Source organism: Python bivittatus, unplaced genomic scaffold (assembly GCF_059951505.1).
Source record: "Python bivittatus isolate LINGU-HERP-01145 unplaced genomic scaffold, Pbiv_v1 ctg000330_np1212, whole genome shotgun sequence".
Lineage (NCBI taxonomy): Eukaryota > Metazoa > Chordata > Lepidosauria > Squamata > Pythonidae > Python > Python bivittatus.
Genome location: NW_028277058.1, coordinates 50,216,447 through 50,228,477, shown reverse-complemented (window position 1 = coordinate 50,228,477; position 12,031 = coordinate 50,216,447). Strand labels below are relative to the sequence as shown.

Genomic DNA, 12,031 nt, shown 5'->3' with positions numbered 1-12,031 from the left:
CCAACTTATTTGCAATTCTAACACAATAGGCTCATCCATGTCACATAACTAGAATCATCCGAGTAGAGTGTTGAAAACTAAGGGGCAGTCAAGAGCTGTTGCATGAGAAATAATAAATGCACGTCTTGTACATGACAGTGATGTTCCAAAATGAGAGACAATCCTTTATATTCATGGGTACCTAATAAATCTGATGCACCATAGATATGGAACAACAGAGGTAAATGCATTTCATAATCAGCTGACCTTGATTCATGATATTTACTTGATTCATGATGTTTACTAACCATTCCCTCAATCATTCTGTCATGGAATAAACAAGTTATGTAAAACAATATGCTCAGGTACTGTATATATCTACTGCTAGACTGCTAGTAAGGGTCCACAATGAAACAGTAGCTCTACAGTTTTCATTTCCTTTATCTTCTATGATATCAGTTTTCTCTTTTCTTCTTTTTCTCTTCTCAGTTTCTCCCTGACATCCCACTGTTTCCTTACTAGAAGAGCAATCTACACATGTGTATGCAAATGACAATATTCAGCAGAACTGCAGCTGTACATCTAATTATTTTCTTTTATTTGTGAGATTTATCTGCCACCTCAGTATAAGTGGACTCTGGGTAGCATACAGATAGACTTGTTTTTATACATTGCCATATGCAACAGTAATTTATCCTTATTACTCATGTTTTTAGACAAAACACTAATATTATCAATATAATTTGAAACACTGATATTGACATAAAAAAATGACAATGGAATAAAAGTTAAAATAGCCTTAAAACAAGCGGAAATATGATCAACTACGCGATCAGTAGTTCCTTATCCTTACCAAATTGCATCCTAGACTAATAAAGTCTAGAAGTCTTTTCACATAAAGAACAGTTGGCAGCTTCCATAATAGAGAGTCAAGAAGGAACTACTAGTAACATTTTTAAACCAGTGCCCCTCTTCTTCAGATTACTTACACTACTGTATTTCTGGTCTGAATTTGTCCTCATTTAGCAGTTAGCATTACATCTGAGATACCCAAGAAAATCAAACATATATTTTAAGCTTGTACACATTAAAAAGTTTAACTTTTGCCATGAGTAAACTACGTCATGCCAAAAAGGTAAGTTGTTTCAAGAATGCTTATTGGCGAGGCGCTATCTGGATTTAACCTCTGTGAAAACACGTATTACAACAAACTGAATACCTTGGAGCTATTTTCTCTCAAATCAAAGAGTATGTTAACTTCTTGTTTCTTTGGAGTACCCCTGGGCTGCATCCATTTTAGAAATGCCAGAGGGTGAAATTGCATGTTGCATTGCAAATGTGGGTTCCTAACCCTCTTGTTTGTCTAGTAATGCTGGCAAAGGAGACTTAGCAGGTAATTGGCCATTAGGAGAGAATGCTTAACCCTTCTCCTACCTGCCAGTTTTATGCAAATATGTCCCACAGCATTTCCAGCTTGTTTTCTTCTTAATCAGGTTACAACATCAGGGAGAAGCCAAACATCAGGGAAAGTGGCCCGAGGAGAGCTTTAGCAAAGGATAATTAGCAGGCATGTGAAAGAATGATCCCCAATATTTATGTGAGAGTTCCAAATGCACTGTCTGCATTTATTAAAATAATTCACTATACAAATAAAATTAAATATAATAATTTTCTATTATAAACTTCCTTCAAATTCATCCACTTCTCTGTGATTTTTCAGAGAACAAATATAAGAAGGATTTGGGGTGGGGTGGGGTGGGGTGGGGGATGTCTTCAAGTCAATCTTGACTTCTGATGACTTCAGGTAGTCCCCAGTTTAAGAATAAGTTCTGTTCCCAATGTTTGTCTTTAAGCTGAATTTGTATGTAAGCTGGAACAGTATTATTGTATAATACTGTATTTGTGTAATTAACTCAAACCATCATGTATTTAATTCAAATCATTGTGCATTTAACTCAAATTTTGCTACAGTAGGCTCTGTTCTTAACTATGGGTCATCCTTAAACTGGGCATTCTTAACCCGGGGACTACCTGTACATGGAGACATCCCTGAAGAGCCTTTTTTGCAACATTTTTGGAAGTGGTTTGCCCTTGCCTCTTTTTTCCTGGGCCAAGTGTGAGTCACTGGTCCAAAGACACCCAGCTGGCTTCGTGCCTAAGGCAGGACCAGAACTCACAATCTCCTGGTTTCTAACTTGGTGCCTTTAACCACTACACCAAATTGGCTGTCATAAGAAGGATTTACCTAACCTTATTTCCGTCTTTGCAAATGCATATTTGGGAAAACCAATGATCTCATGTGACATGTATCCCAGGGAGGGCAATGTTTTCCCCCCCACAAGCAATACATTCCCCCAGGGATAATATTTTTGGAGCCCTGCAGAAATGGCAGGGAGAGTTGAAGATGTGTATGAAACCATCCATCTTCTTTCTTCCTGTTCTCCCTCTTTTCTCTGTTAGCCCCTTTTTCTTTTGCTTACTATCTTCCTGACACTGTCTTCTTTTTCTCTTGTACAACAGGCAACCAGGAGAGAGAGAGAGAGGGAGAGAGAGAGAGAGAAATCATCCTTATCTGAAATCTGCTTGACTGCTTGCAGAAGACATTTGAGAACACCACAGCCAACAGTAGGTCGAAGTTGCCAATTTCTTCTGTGGTCTTGCCCTCCTCAATAACACTGAATCCTAACTGCAATAAAACTTCCAAAACAGCCTTACAGGATGGAGGAGGGGAGGAGAGGTACCCTCAACTTACACGGAGTGAAACTCTTAAGACAACCTGGATTTTCCAGGATAGGTGAAGTTGTTATTATTAATATTAATAATAATAATAGGAGGAGAAAATCACAAAATATAAAGGCCTGCCAATAGAAGTAGAATGACTATGGCAAAAGAAAGGAAAGATAGTATCAATAGTTATAGGTGCCTTGGGTGCAATCCCAAAACATCTGGAGCACCATTTGAAGACCACTGGCACTGACAGTCAATTCCAAAAGGCAGCTTTACTTGGAACAGCTTATATCCTGCGATGATACCTTTAACACCATCAAACAACAACATCTGCCTATCCTAGGTCCTTGGGAAGAGCTCGATAGGTGGATAAAAATGCCAAATCCAGTCTAAACATCTGGCTGACTGTGCAACCAACCATAATACATCCTAAACACACTATAAAATATTCTTATTTGGCTAAATCTAATTTCTAAAATTTGATGCTTATAATATGACCTTCATATTATACAGAATATATAAAATTTTAAAAATCTTTTCAAAATGTGCATAACCCTATAGCAGAAAAAATGATGGAAGAAGGACCAATAATACCCTTTCAATAAAAATGCAGCAAACTGTGATGCATTGTAAACCAATCTTCCTGCATAGCATTCAACAGATATAAAAACCTACTGCATACACAATTAAACATCCTTTCACACATTCAGACTAATGGTAGGAGAGAATCTCCCATGATTGGCAAGCGCGAAATTGTCTTCCTGGTCTTCCTTTTTCTTGTTGAAGAGCTTCCCTTCTTAAATATGGAGCTCAATCCATTCATTTCTTGATGACTTGGAGGCAGTTTCCTCTCTCGTGTTCTTGCAGATTTGATGATGTTTTAATTTATGTTTTTAATCTGTAGAGATTTTTCTCCCAGCAGTTGTTTCTGTGCAGCAGAACAAATGTCTTGGCAAGAGTGTATTTATAAATGAAATGATATTTATGTTCCTTTTTGTAACCTCTGCCTTCTTGAAATCTCTAGCTTATATTGGAACCCTAAAGCTTCCTTCATTTACTTTCTATTGGGGTCATGGATCTTTTTTTTTTCTTGCTCAAGTGACCTTTCCATTCCACGAGTAAATATAAGGACATATTTAACATTCTGCGCACGCTGCTCCTTGTGGATGGAGAAAAACAGAACTAGGCAGAATGAAAAATAACAAATCCTTGCAGATTCACCATCACAGTCACGGTACCAGTCTCTCTTTCACTAACTAGATACCATTTGAAAGACTGCATAGTACTGCTTGTAACAACTCCACTTATCAAAGGACAGAAGAGCATGAAAATGGGTTTAGTAAAAGAAAAAAGAGAGTGGATCAGCCCTCCACTGCCTTAAGAAACCTTAAGGATACCCAAGTTCTAGAATACAGCGTTCACCAGTCAGTAGACAATATGGGCTAGAAAACACAAGAAAAGGAATAAATAGAGAGTGAAATAGTCAACTTAATTAAGAGAGAATATTGTTTATAAAAGAGAGAGTTTTAATTTTTTTTTTCATATAGACAAGGCATACCAAACATCAGGCTAATCACAATGTTTTCTTCCCCCCGCCCAGAGAAAATGTTTCAGTACTTAGGACTCTTCAAAGGTCATGCGTCAAACAAGTAAGGGAGAGTTTAGAAGAAAATGGCAGCTAATTTGAACATTTAATGTAATTTATATAATAAATTGACTAAGGGGCTTGACTTGTGGTGCATCCTCCCTCTATCAGAAACACACATGTACATCTTTTTATTATATAAGTCATTTTTCTCCTACTCTTCACAATCATGCTGTGATATTAATTTGGCTGAGAAATAAATCACATAGGGTATCATGTCTGAATTGGGATTAAATGCTACAATTCTTCAGCCTTTATCTGCTGTTCTAACAAAGCTGATTCTAATTTGAATTTAAGAAGGAATATTTATTCTTTGTTTATTTTATGCATTCATCTCCAGCTTTTTTGGAACAGCTCACAATAGTTTAAAATCACAATCCACTAGTTTATTAAGTCCATTCATTTAAAAAATAGTTAACAAATACAGAGCCAGGAACTATAAAAGCACACTTGCAAGCAAACACTGGTCAGAATGGACCTGCCTTTACCAACCAGCAAAAGACGTCCCCATTTAATGGGGAAAATGTTCTGAAGTATTGGCCCAGCTATTGAGCTACCTCTTGTCACCATCAACTTAGAAGGAGAAACTTTCCAGTAATTCTCAACATACCCCAAATCTCTGGAAATCTGTTCAAGGTTCCATGTAGATGTTAAATAGTATGGAAGACAAGACCCATCCATGACCAATGGCATAATCCAAAGGCTCAAGTACAGGTGAAGAACGCCATCTGTTCAAACAGGCTTTTAAGAAAGGACCACAAGACTGATTCCTCAAGACTATTCTTGCCAAAGGTAATATCAGATGGTTTACAGAATTTATAGATAAGAAGTACTGAGTTCCTACCAGGCTGTCCAAAGATTTATTAGCCTCAAAACTAAACCTGAAGCCAGAATGAGATAAGTCTAAAAAATTACAGACCCAATATATAGTAAAACTGCTTTTGGATGTGAGACTTTCAAGATACTAAGAACTGCAGATATGAAGAAAAGTGGGTTTTTATTATGGATAACAATATTGCCTGTGAATATGTAAAAATAGATCAATTTAACCTTTTTTTAACAAATTCTTTTCCAGATAAATAGGAGGGCTAGTAAGATTTCATGACACAAAACTACATAATGAGACATTTAGTATTAATCCATACCACATATACTTTGGGGTAATGGGAGAATTTAGTACCTCATTTTGCTAGCTTTCACAAGTCTTTTAGTTTTATATAACTGAAAAATTGAAATATAAAGCAAAGTACATAGCTTTAATAAAATAGTAATGATGCTGATCAGACAAACCACATTTCCTTAAGTGATTTCCAAATTATGAATCAAATCACATTATTATTTTCTGGAGGCTTTTGCAGAATGCTTCCTTTCCACCCACATATATCCTTAGTAATATCTTCTCTTGTATAAGCTATGTGTTAATAAAAATTAGACTGAAAACTGATCTAAACAATTCGTGTTAATTGGCAAAGTTGCAGGCAAATCAGCAATTAAGCATAAGAGAACACAGCGGTCATTTCTGGCTGGGGAAACTTTCATTAAAAATGTTGGCAGATTTCCTTCATTACAAACTAAAACAACGTTTCCTGACAAATGCTTTGGTAAAAGGATTGGAATTTCAAAGGCCTCTCATTCACTTGAAAATAAATGCTATCTCTTATTTTAATACAAAATATAAGTGTACAAAACTAATGCAGAGTCAAGTGATCAGTCTACTTAGCCCAGGGCTGACAGCTCCAAAGTCATTGTTCTTCTCCATTCTGCATTTGTCAGGTGGCACCTAGAATCATGAGCACAGGTACCATACAATGTTTGTAAATTAATAAATATTTCACCCAGTTCTGGGCACCTTACTTTAGAAGCACACTGACAAACTGAAACACATGCAGAGGAGAGCAACCAAGATGATAAGGGGTTCAGAAGGACAACCTCTCAAATGGTTGGAAGCACTGAGTACGTTCAGTCTGGAAAGAAGATAGACTGTCATGTAGAAGATGGGACAAAATTGTTTAGAGTTGTTCTGGAAGACAGGGCAAGAAACAGTGGGTTTAAGTTACAAGAAGCAGATTTCAGTTGGGTATCAGGGTAAATTTCCTACTAGTAAAAGCTATTCAACAATGAAACAAATTGCCTTGGGAGATGGTAGGCTCACCTTTGATGGAAGTGTTTAAAACTGGCTGAATGGACATCTGTCAAGGATGATGTAGTAGTGGATTTCTGCACTGGGCAAGGGATTGGATTAGATGATCACCAAGGACCGTTACAACCCTTAGAACAATGTTTCTCAACCTTGGCAACTTTAAGATGTGTGGACTTCAGCTCCCAGAATTCCCCAGCCAGCATGCTGGCTGGAGAATTCTGGGAGTTGAAGTCCACACATCTGAAAGTTGCCAAGGTTGAGAAACACTGCTTTAGAGTCTATCATTCTGCACCTTTTCCAACTGTGCCTCAGATAGAAACATTGGAGCTGGTTATAAATATAGCTCCTCCCCAAGTTGAGGGTAGAATCTGAAGGAAACTGGGAGCCCAGATGCAGAGTCATAATGAGACCAACTGTTTGAATCTTAATATGTCATTTCCAATGCAATATTCAATGCAAAGCAATTTTATGCAATATAAGGTACCTTAAGATATGTTTTTATAAATACAGTGGTACCTCGGTTCACGAACTTAATTCATTCCGCGACTCTGGTCGCGACCCGAATCAAATTTTCCCATAAGGTTCAATGTAAATACGGTTAATCCGTTCTGACCCCTCCGTTTGGTCGCCAACTGATTTTGGTCACGTCCCGAATCAAATTTTCCCATAAGGTTCAATGTAATTATGGTTAATCCGTTCTGAACCATATGTATTTTTTTTTTAAACCACAAAAATATGAAACAAAATACAGTACGAAGAGAGAGAACGTTAACCTTGCTCGAGGCGACTTCTGGCGTGGAGGACAGGAAGGCGGGTGGGGAGGCGGTTATTGCCTGGAGGGAGAGTCTCCCTCCCTACAGGAAGCCACGACCACGTGTCACGGGAGGGAAAATGGCCACGGATCCTGTTCGTCACCCGATCCGGCGTTCGCGAACGGAAGCAAAATTTTGCGAACGGTGCTGTTCATGACCCGAACTGGTCGTGAACAGAAGCGTTCGTGACCCGAGGTACCACTGTAGATATATTTCTCTAAATGTATTTACCTTTTTAAATGCAGGGGCAGGCTTTGACATGTAAATCTATCTCAGGTCAGGAAACTGACTTTTTTGTCCTATGTGTGTTACCATCTTGGCTTTAGCAGGGAAAAGAGTAACAGCTCCATGAAGAAGAGACTGGCTGTGTTCATACAGGCTTAACTTGGTCAATTAAATACTTAGGGGCTGCATTCACAGAACATGTTAAGCTTGGCTAGTTTTCATTTAGATTAATTTTCCTTTGTGGCAATGTTTTGTGTGAAACTAACCCATAGTTCAATAGGTTGTGCAAATGCAGAAAACAGCGTGTGCAAAAAGTCCAGGACAGGGCTTAGCTGCAGGACTCTATGCCAAGATTCTGCTCAGTTTTTGAGCTAATCCTAGTAATGAGGGGAAAAGCATCTCTGAGCAGAAATACCTGTCCCCCTCCAGACCCACCTAGGAGTAGATAACAATGTTCAGAGTTGTTGCACGTCATCCTGCAAATAATGAATGGAGAGGGTGTAACTGAATCAGGTGAAACAGCAGCATAGATGCTTTGAAGGAGGTACTTCAGAACCCATGGAAGAGGTTCAACACAGCTTTTTAAAATGTTAAGCTGCTCTTTCCTCAGCTCCTGCAGTTGCTTTAGAAGCAACTCCTGACTGTCTCTACATGCGTGTGCAGGCACAGCCATTCTGCTTTGAGGGGAAATGCAACGCAAAGTGGCTGTGCGAGCATGTACATTCAAAGACAACTAAGAGCAGGTGACAAATCAGGTTCAAGTAGTGCCCAGTTTAAGAACAAGTTCCATTCCAAGATCTGTCCTTAAGCTGAATTTGTATGTAAGCCAGAACAGTATTGTTGTATAATACTGTGTAAGTAGGATTGTGTAATGAACTTGAATCATTGTATATTTAACTCAAATATTGCTACAATAGGCTCCATTCTTAACTATGGGTCATCTGTAAACTGGGCGTTCTTAACCTGGAGACTAACCTGGAAATAGACAAGGCTATTTTGACAATTCAAAAATAGGGGTTTGATATGTGCTCCCACATATTTCTGAAGCACCTCTTTCAATGAATTTGCACAATCCTAATACCCAGGACTTGCAAAGAACTGAAGACTTTTTAAAGATCCTTCTCTCCTAGTGAAAGATAGGAACTTCTTGCTTGCTCACCTTCCATGAGACAAAAGAGAGCCCATGATCTTCAATGGGACCTCCAATTCCTGTTAATCTTTTCACCACTATTTGAAGAAATCGATGAACTGAAGTTTGGAACCAGTTCAAGAAAGATTATTTTTCTGAGGTAACAGATTGTGATCTGAGTTTGGTATGGTTCCTTCTGTCTGAAAATGGCAAAATGTCAGGTGGAATAGGACATTTAACTTCCTATATGTTTTGGGCATTGTGTCTTTAATACCTTTATGACAAGATGTGTAATCTTGCTTGTCACTTTGGGCTGAGGAGAAAAATGCACCTGTTAGGAATTTCTATGCTTCACAGCTCAGGGTCATTGCTATGAGCTTGGCAGCTATATAAACCATATAAACAAATAAAAAACAAATCAATGGTAAATAAATAAAGTGGTAAAGAAGCTCCTGCTACATGAACCATTATGAAATGATAATGTTTCCTACAAAATATTCTTTCTTTCTCTCTGTTCTCAGCTCACAGTTATGATTATGCAAAGCTACGTATTACATTGCTCAAGACTCAAATCACATTGAAGAAGTCAGTGTAAAGATACATTCGATATGCTTCAGATGGAGAAATCCGTTCTATTCCCAACCCTCTCACCACCATGTATGGATGTGTGATGGTGATGTTAGGACCAAAATATTGAAGAATATCTAATTAGAAACTGAGGAAAAGAGCATAAGAATATAGCAAAAGTAATGTTATTTACTTTGTGGACTGTTCATGTTGCATATTCGGTTGATTACTATTGCCAAAATAGAAACTGTCTTGGAAAAGCTCAACAATTTTTAGAAAAAACTCTGGAGGAGGTGAAGATTTTGTAGCTATTGGTGAATCAGTGTTCTTAAAACTTCAGCCTTCGCACGCTCTCCTCGCATACTCTAATTCTGTAAGTAATGTTCAATGGTATTCCATCATACTATTTCTTTTTAATTTTCTCATCTTAGTTCATTCCTATCAAATTAGCTGTCTTGCCAGTGCAAGACAAATGCACTTTATTATATTGTTATTTCCTGTCAAATATATAATGTTTATTATATTTCAAACATTGACTCCTTGTAATAGATTAGAATAATGAGACAAAAGTAATGCTTTTCTTTTCGGCAGCAGTACTGTTCTATTAACTTGGCCTAAGGAACTCTTTGAAGATACTATAGCCAAAAATCTTCATATTGTTTTTAGTTTCTAGTACAATAATTTCTTTTAGCTGCATTTCAATCAGTTCCTAAAGATTTTAGACCGATCAGACATGGGTTGCAAAAATTGGGATTACCAATTTTTGGTATATAGTATACACAGTAGAAAACACTAGATATACAATAGAAAATGCTAACTCTTTGTTCCTATCTTGGGGTTATTTGGATTTCTGCAGCCCAGATTTGGTATATCTTCTTTTTCAAGCTGGAGTCATTGCAAATAAGAAATACATAAGGAAGAAATGGCTCATAATTTTGAAAATACTGGACAAGTATCTGGTTTGGATGCCAGCTTGGCAGAATCCATTCTAGTGAACAAGGAATCACCTGGTGTTGCTATCTGGGATTTTTTAAAATCTTGTAGAGCCTGAGGAAGTGGATTGGATCCTCTGTAGTCTGAATTTTGTCACTTGTGGGCTAGATTCTAGCTTATTCAAATGGATATAGAAGGTGTGAGTAGCTGGCTCTGGGAGAAGTCAGTACCTTTCTACTGAAGGGGCCTCCATGGACTTAGCCAATGACACCCAGCAATACATCACCACCCAGAGGTGCTGTTGAAATCCTGAATTAGTGCCTGGAGGCTGTGAGGATATGTATGGGTCAAAACAAGCTCAAAAGCAGCTTTGCTAGTCGGCAATAGACATCCCACTGATCTTGTAACATCTGCTCTCGTAGTTTCTGTGGACAGGGCCACATTCCCTCCTGAAGAAGAAGGGGTTTGTGATTTGGGGATTTTCCTGGATTTGTGGCTCCAGTTTAAACAGAAGATCAGGGGCCTGTCCTGATCAAAATGCCCTGACAACAGTAGCTCATGTCCTAATCACTACCTGCTGAAATACTGCAGTACATTCCATGTGGGGCTGCCTCTGGAGACAGCCTGGAAGCTACAGGTAGTAGAAAATGAGGTGACTGGATTCCTGATAGGTCACCATCAAGTCACACCTATTCTGAAGTTGCTGCATCGGTTGCCAATAAACTTCTCAGTCCAATTGAAAGTGTTGTTTATCAGCTTTAAAGCTCTTTATGGCACAGCACCAGGATATATCAGGCAAAGCCTTGCCAGAAGCAAATCTGCCCATCTAATCCAGGTGACAAGGCTTTTTGGTGGTGGCCCCCATTTCATGGTACCCTCTGCCCACAGAGTTATCAATGGCCCCTACCCTACAGATATTTCAAAAACAGACCAAAGCAGCATTGTTCCAGTAGATTTTTGGCCCTTAGGTTAAGTTAATGATGCCTTTTATATACCAGATATGTTTTTATTGTTGTTGATTGTTATCAATAAAACAAAATAGCTTAAAATTGTCACAATTGCCTGGCTGCTCATCATGAAATAAATAAATGAATATGTTGGCTTTGTATGTGGGTTACATCACATCAGGACTATTAGATCTCTTTCCTGCTAACTAGCCACGATCTGGATTTTTGCAGCCTAAATATGGAGGCCCTACATCACATATAAGCCACAGGTCTCAAAAAATAAGGTACAAATACCAGCAAGGATGAATTTACAGATAGGAGGGAAATGTCTGTGCTTGCTAACAGATGGCAGCATTATTAGGAGGGGATGCAGTCTGCATTTTATCATGCAAAGATAAAAGTTGGTATTGAATACAAAATTCTGACATGATCAGCCTTCATTCTTCTAGCTGCTATTAATAAAGCCCGGACAATGTTTAGAGATCGGAAGTAAGCTGAGCAAGATTTTTCTTGAGGTCTGTTCTGGGCTGGGCAAGGGAGGGCAATCTGACAAAATCAAATTCTCTTCCAGGAAACAAAGGTTTTGGCTTGGAGGGATAAATCAATCAGGAAGGTATCTTTCACCCGCTACTCCAAACAAGCATTGCTTCTTCTCAGGTGAATGTACCCATATTCATGTATTTTATCTGTACAGGATAAAGCAAGAATGATACACTGCCTCCAGATTGACAGCTTGAATATCCAAGTATTCTCTCTCTTATTTTTAGGCAACAACAGTGAGAGAAGGCTGCAGCTTTTGTAGCCTGTTAATTGGCTTTCTGGAAGCATCTGGTGGCTGAGAATCCAGAGGTTGACCTAGACGAGCCTTAATGCTCTAATACAATGTACTGAATTAGGAGCAGGACATTGCACTAAACATAATGTGTT

General features: G+C 38.4%; 1 protein-coding gene and 1 long non-coding RNA gene across 19 annotated transcripts in view; one reads left to right on the top strand and one right to left on the bottom strand.

Moving 5' to 3' along the window:
* Positions 1-12,031, bottom strand: part of CACNA1C (calcium voltage-gated channel subunit alpha1 C) — a 572,293-nt gene that overhangs the window by 246,676 nt on the left and 313,586 nt on the right. The gene's annotated exons all lie outside the window — the stretch shown is intronic.
* LOC112540114 (uncharacterized) overlaps positions 1-12,031 on the top strand; it is a 149,902-nt gene that overhangs the window by 53,163 nt on the left and 84,708 nt on the right. For 2 of the 3 annotated variants that reach the window (XR_015796274.1, XR_015796273.1), the window contains 2 exons: positions 2,500-2,604; positions 9,179-11,266. This is a non-coding gene — a long non-coding RNA (uncharacterized LOC112540114). Of the gene's footprint in view, positions 1-2,499; positions 2,605-9,178; positions 11,267-12,031 lie in introns of those variants that run through there. The other variant, XR_003084190.2, reaches the window with a different exon arrangement.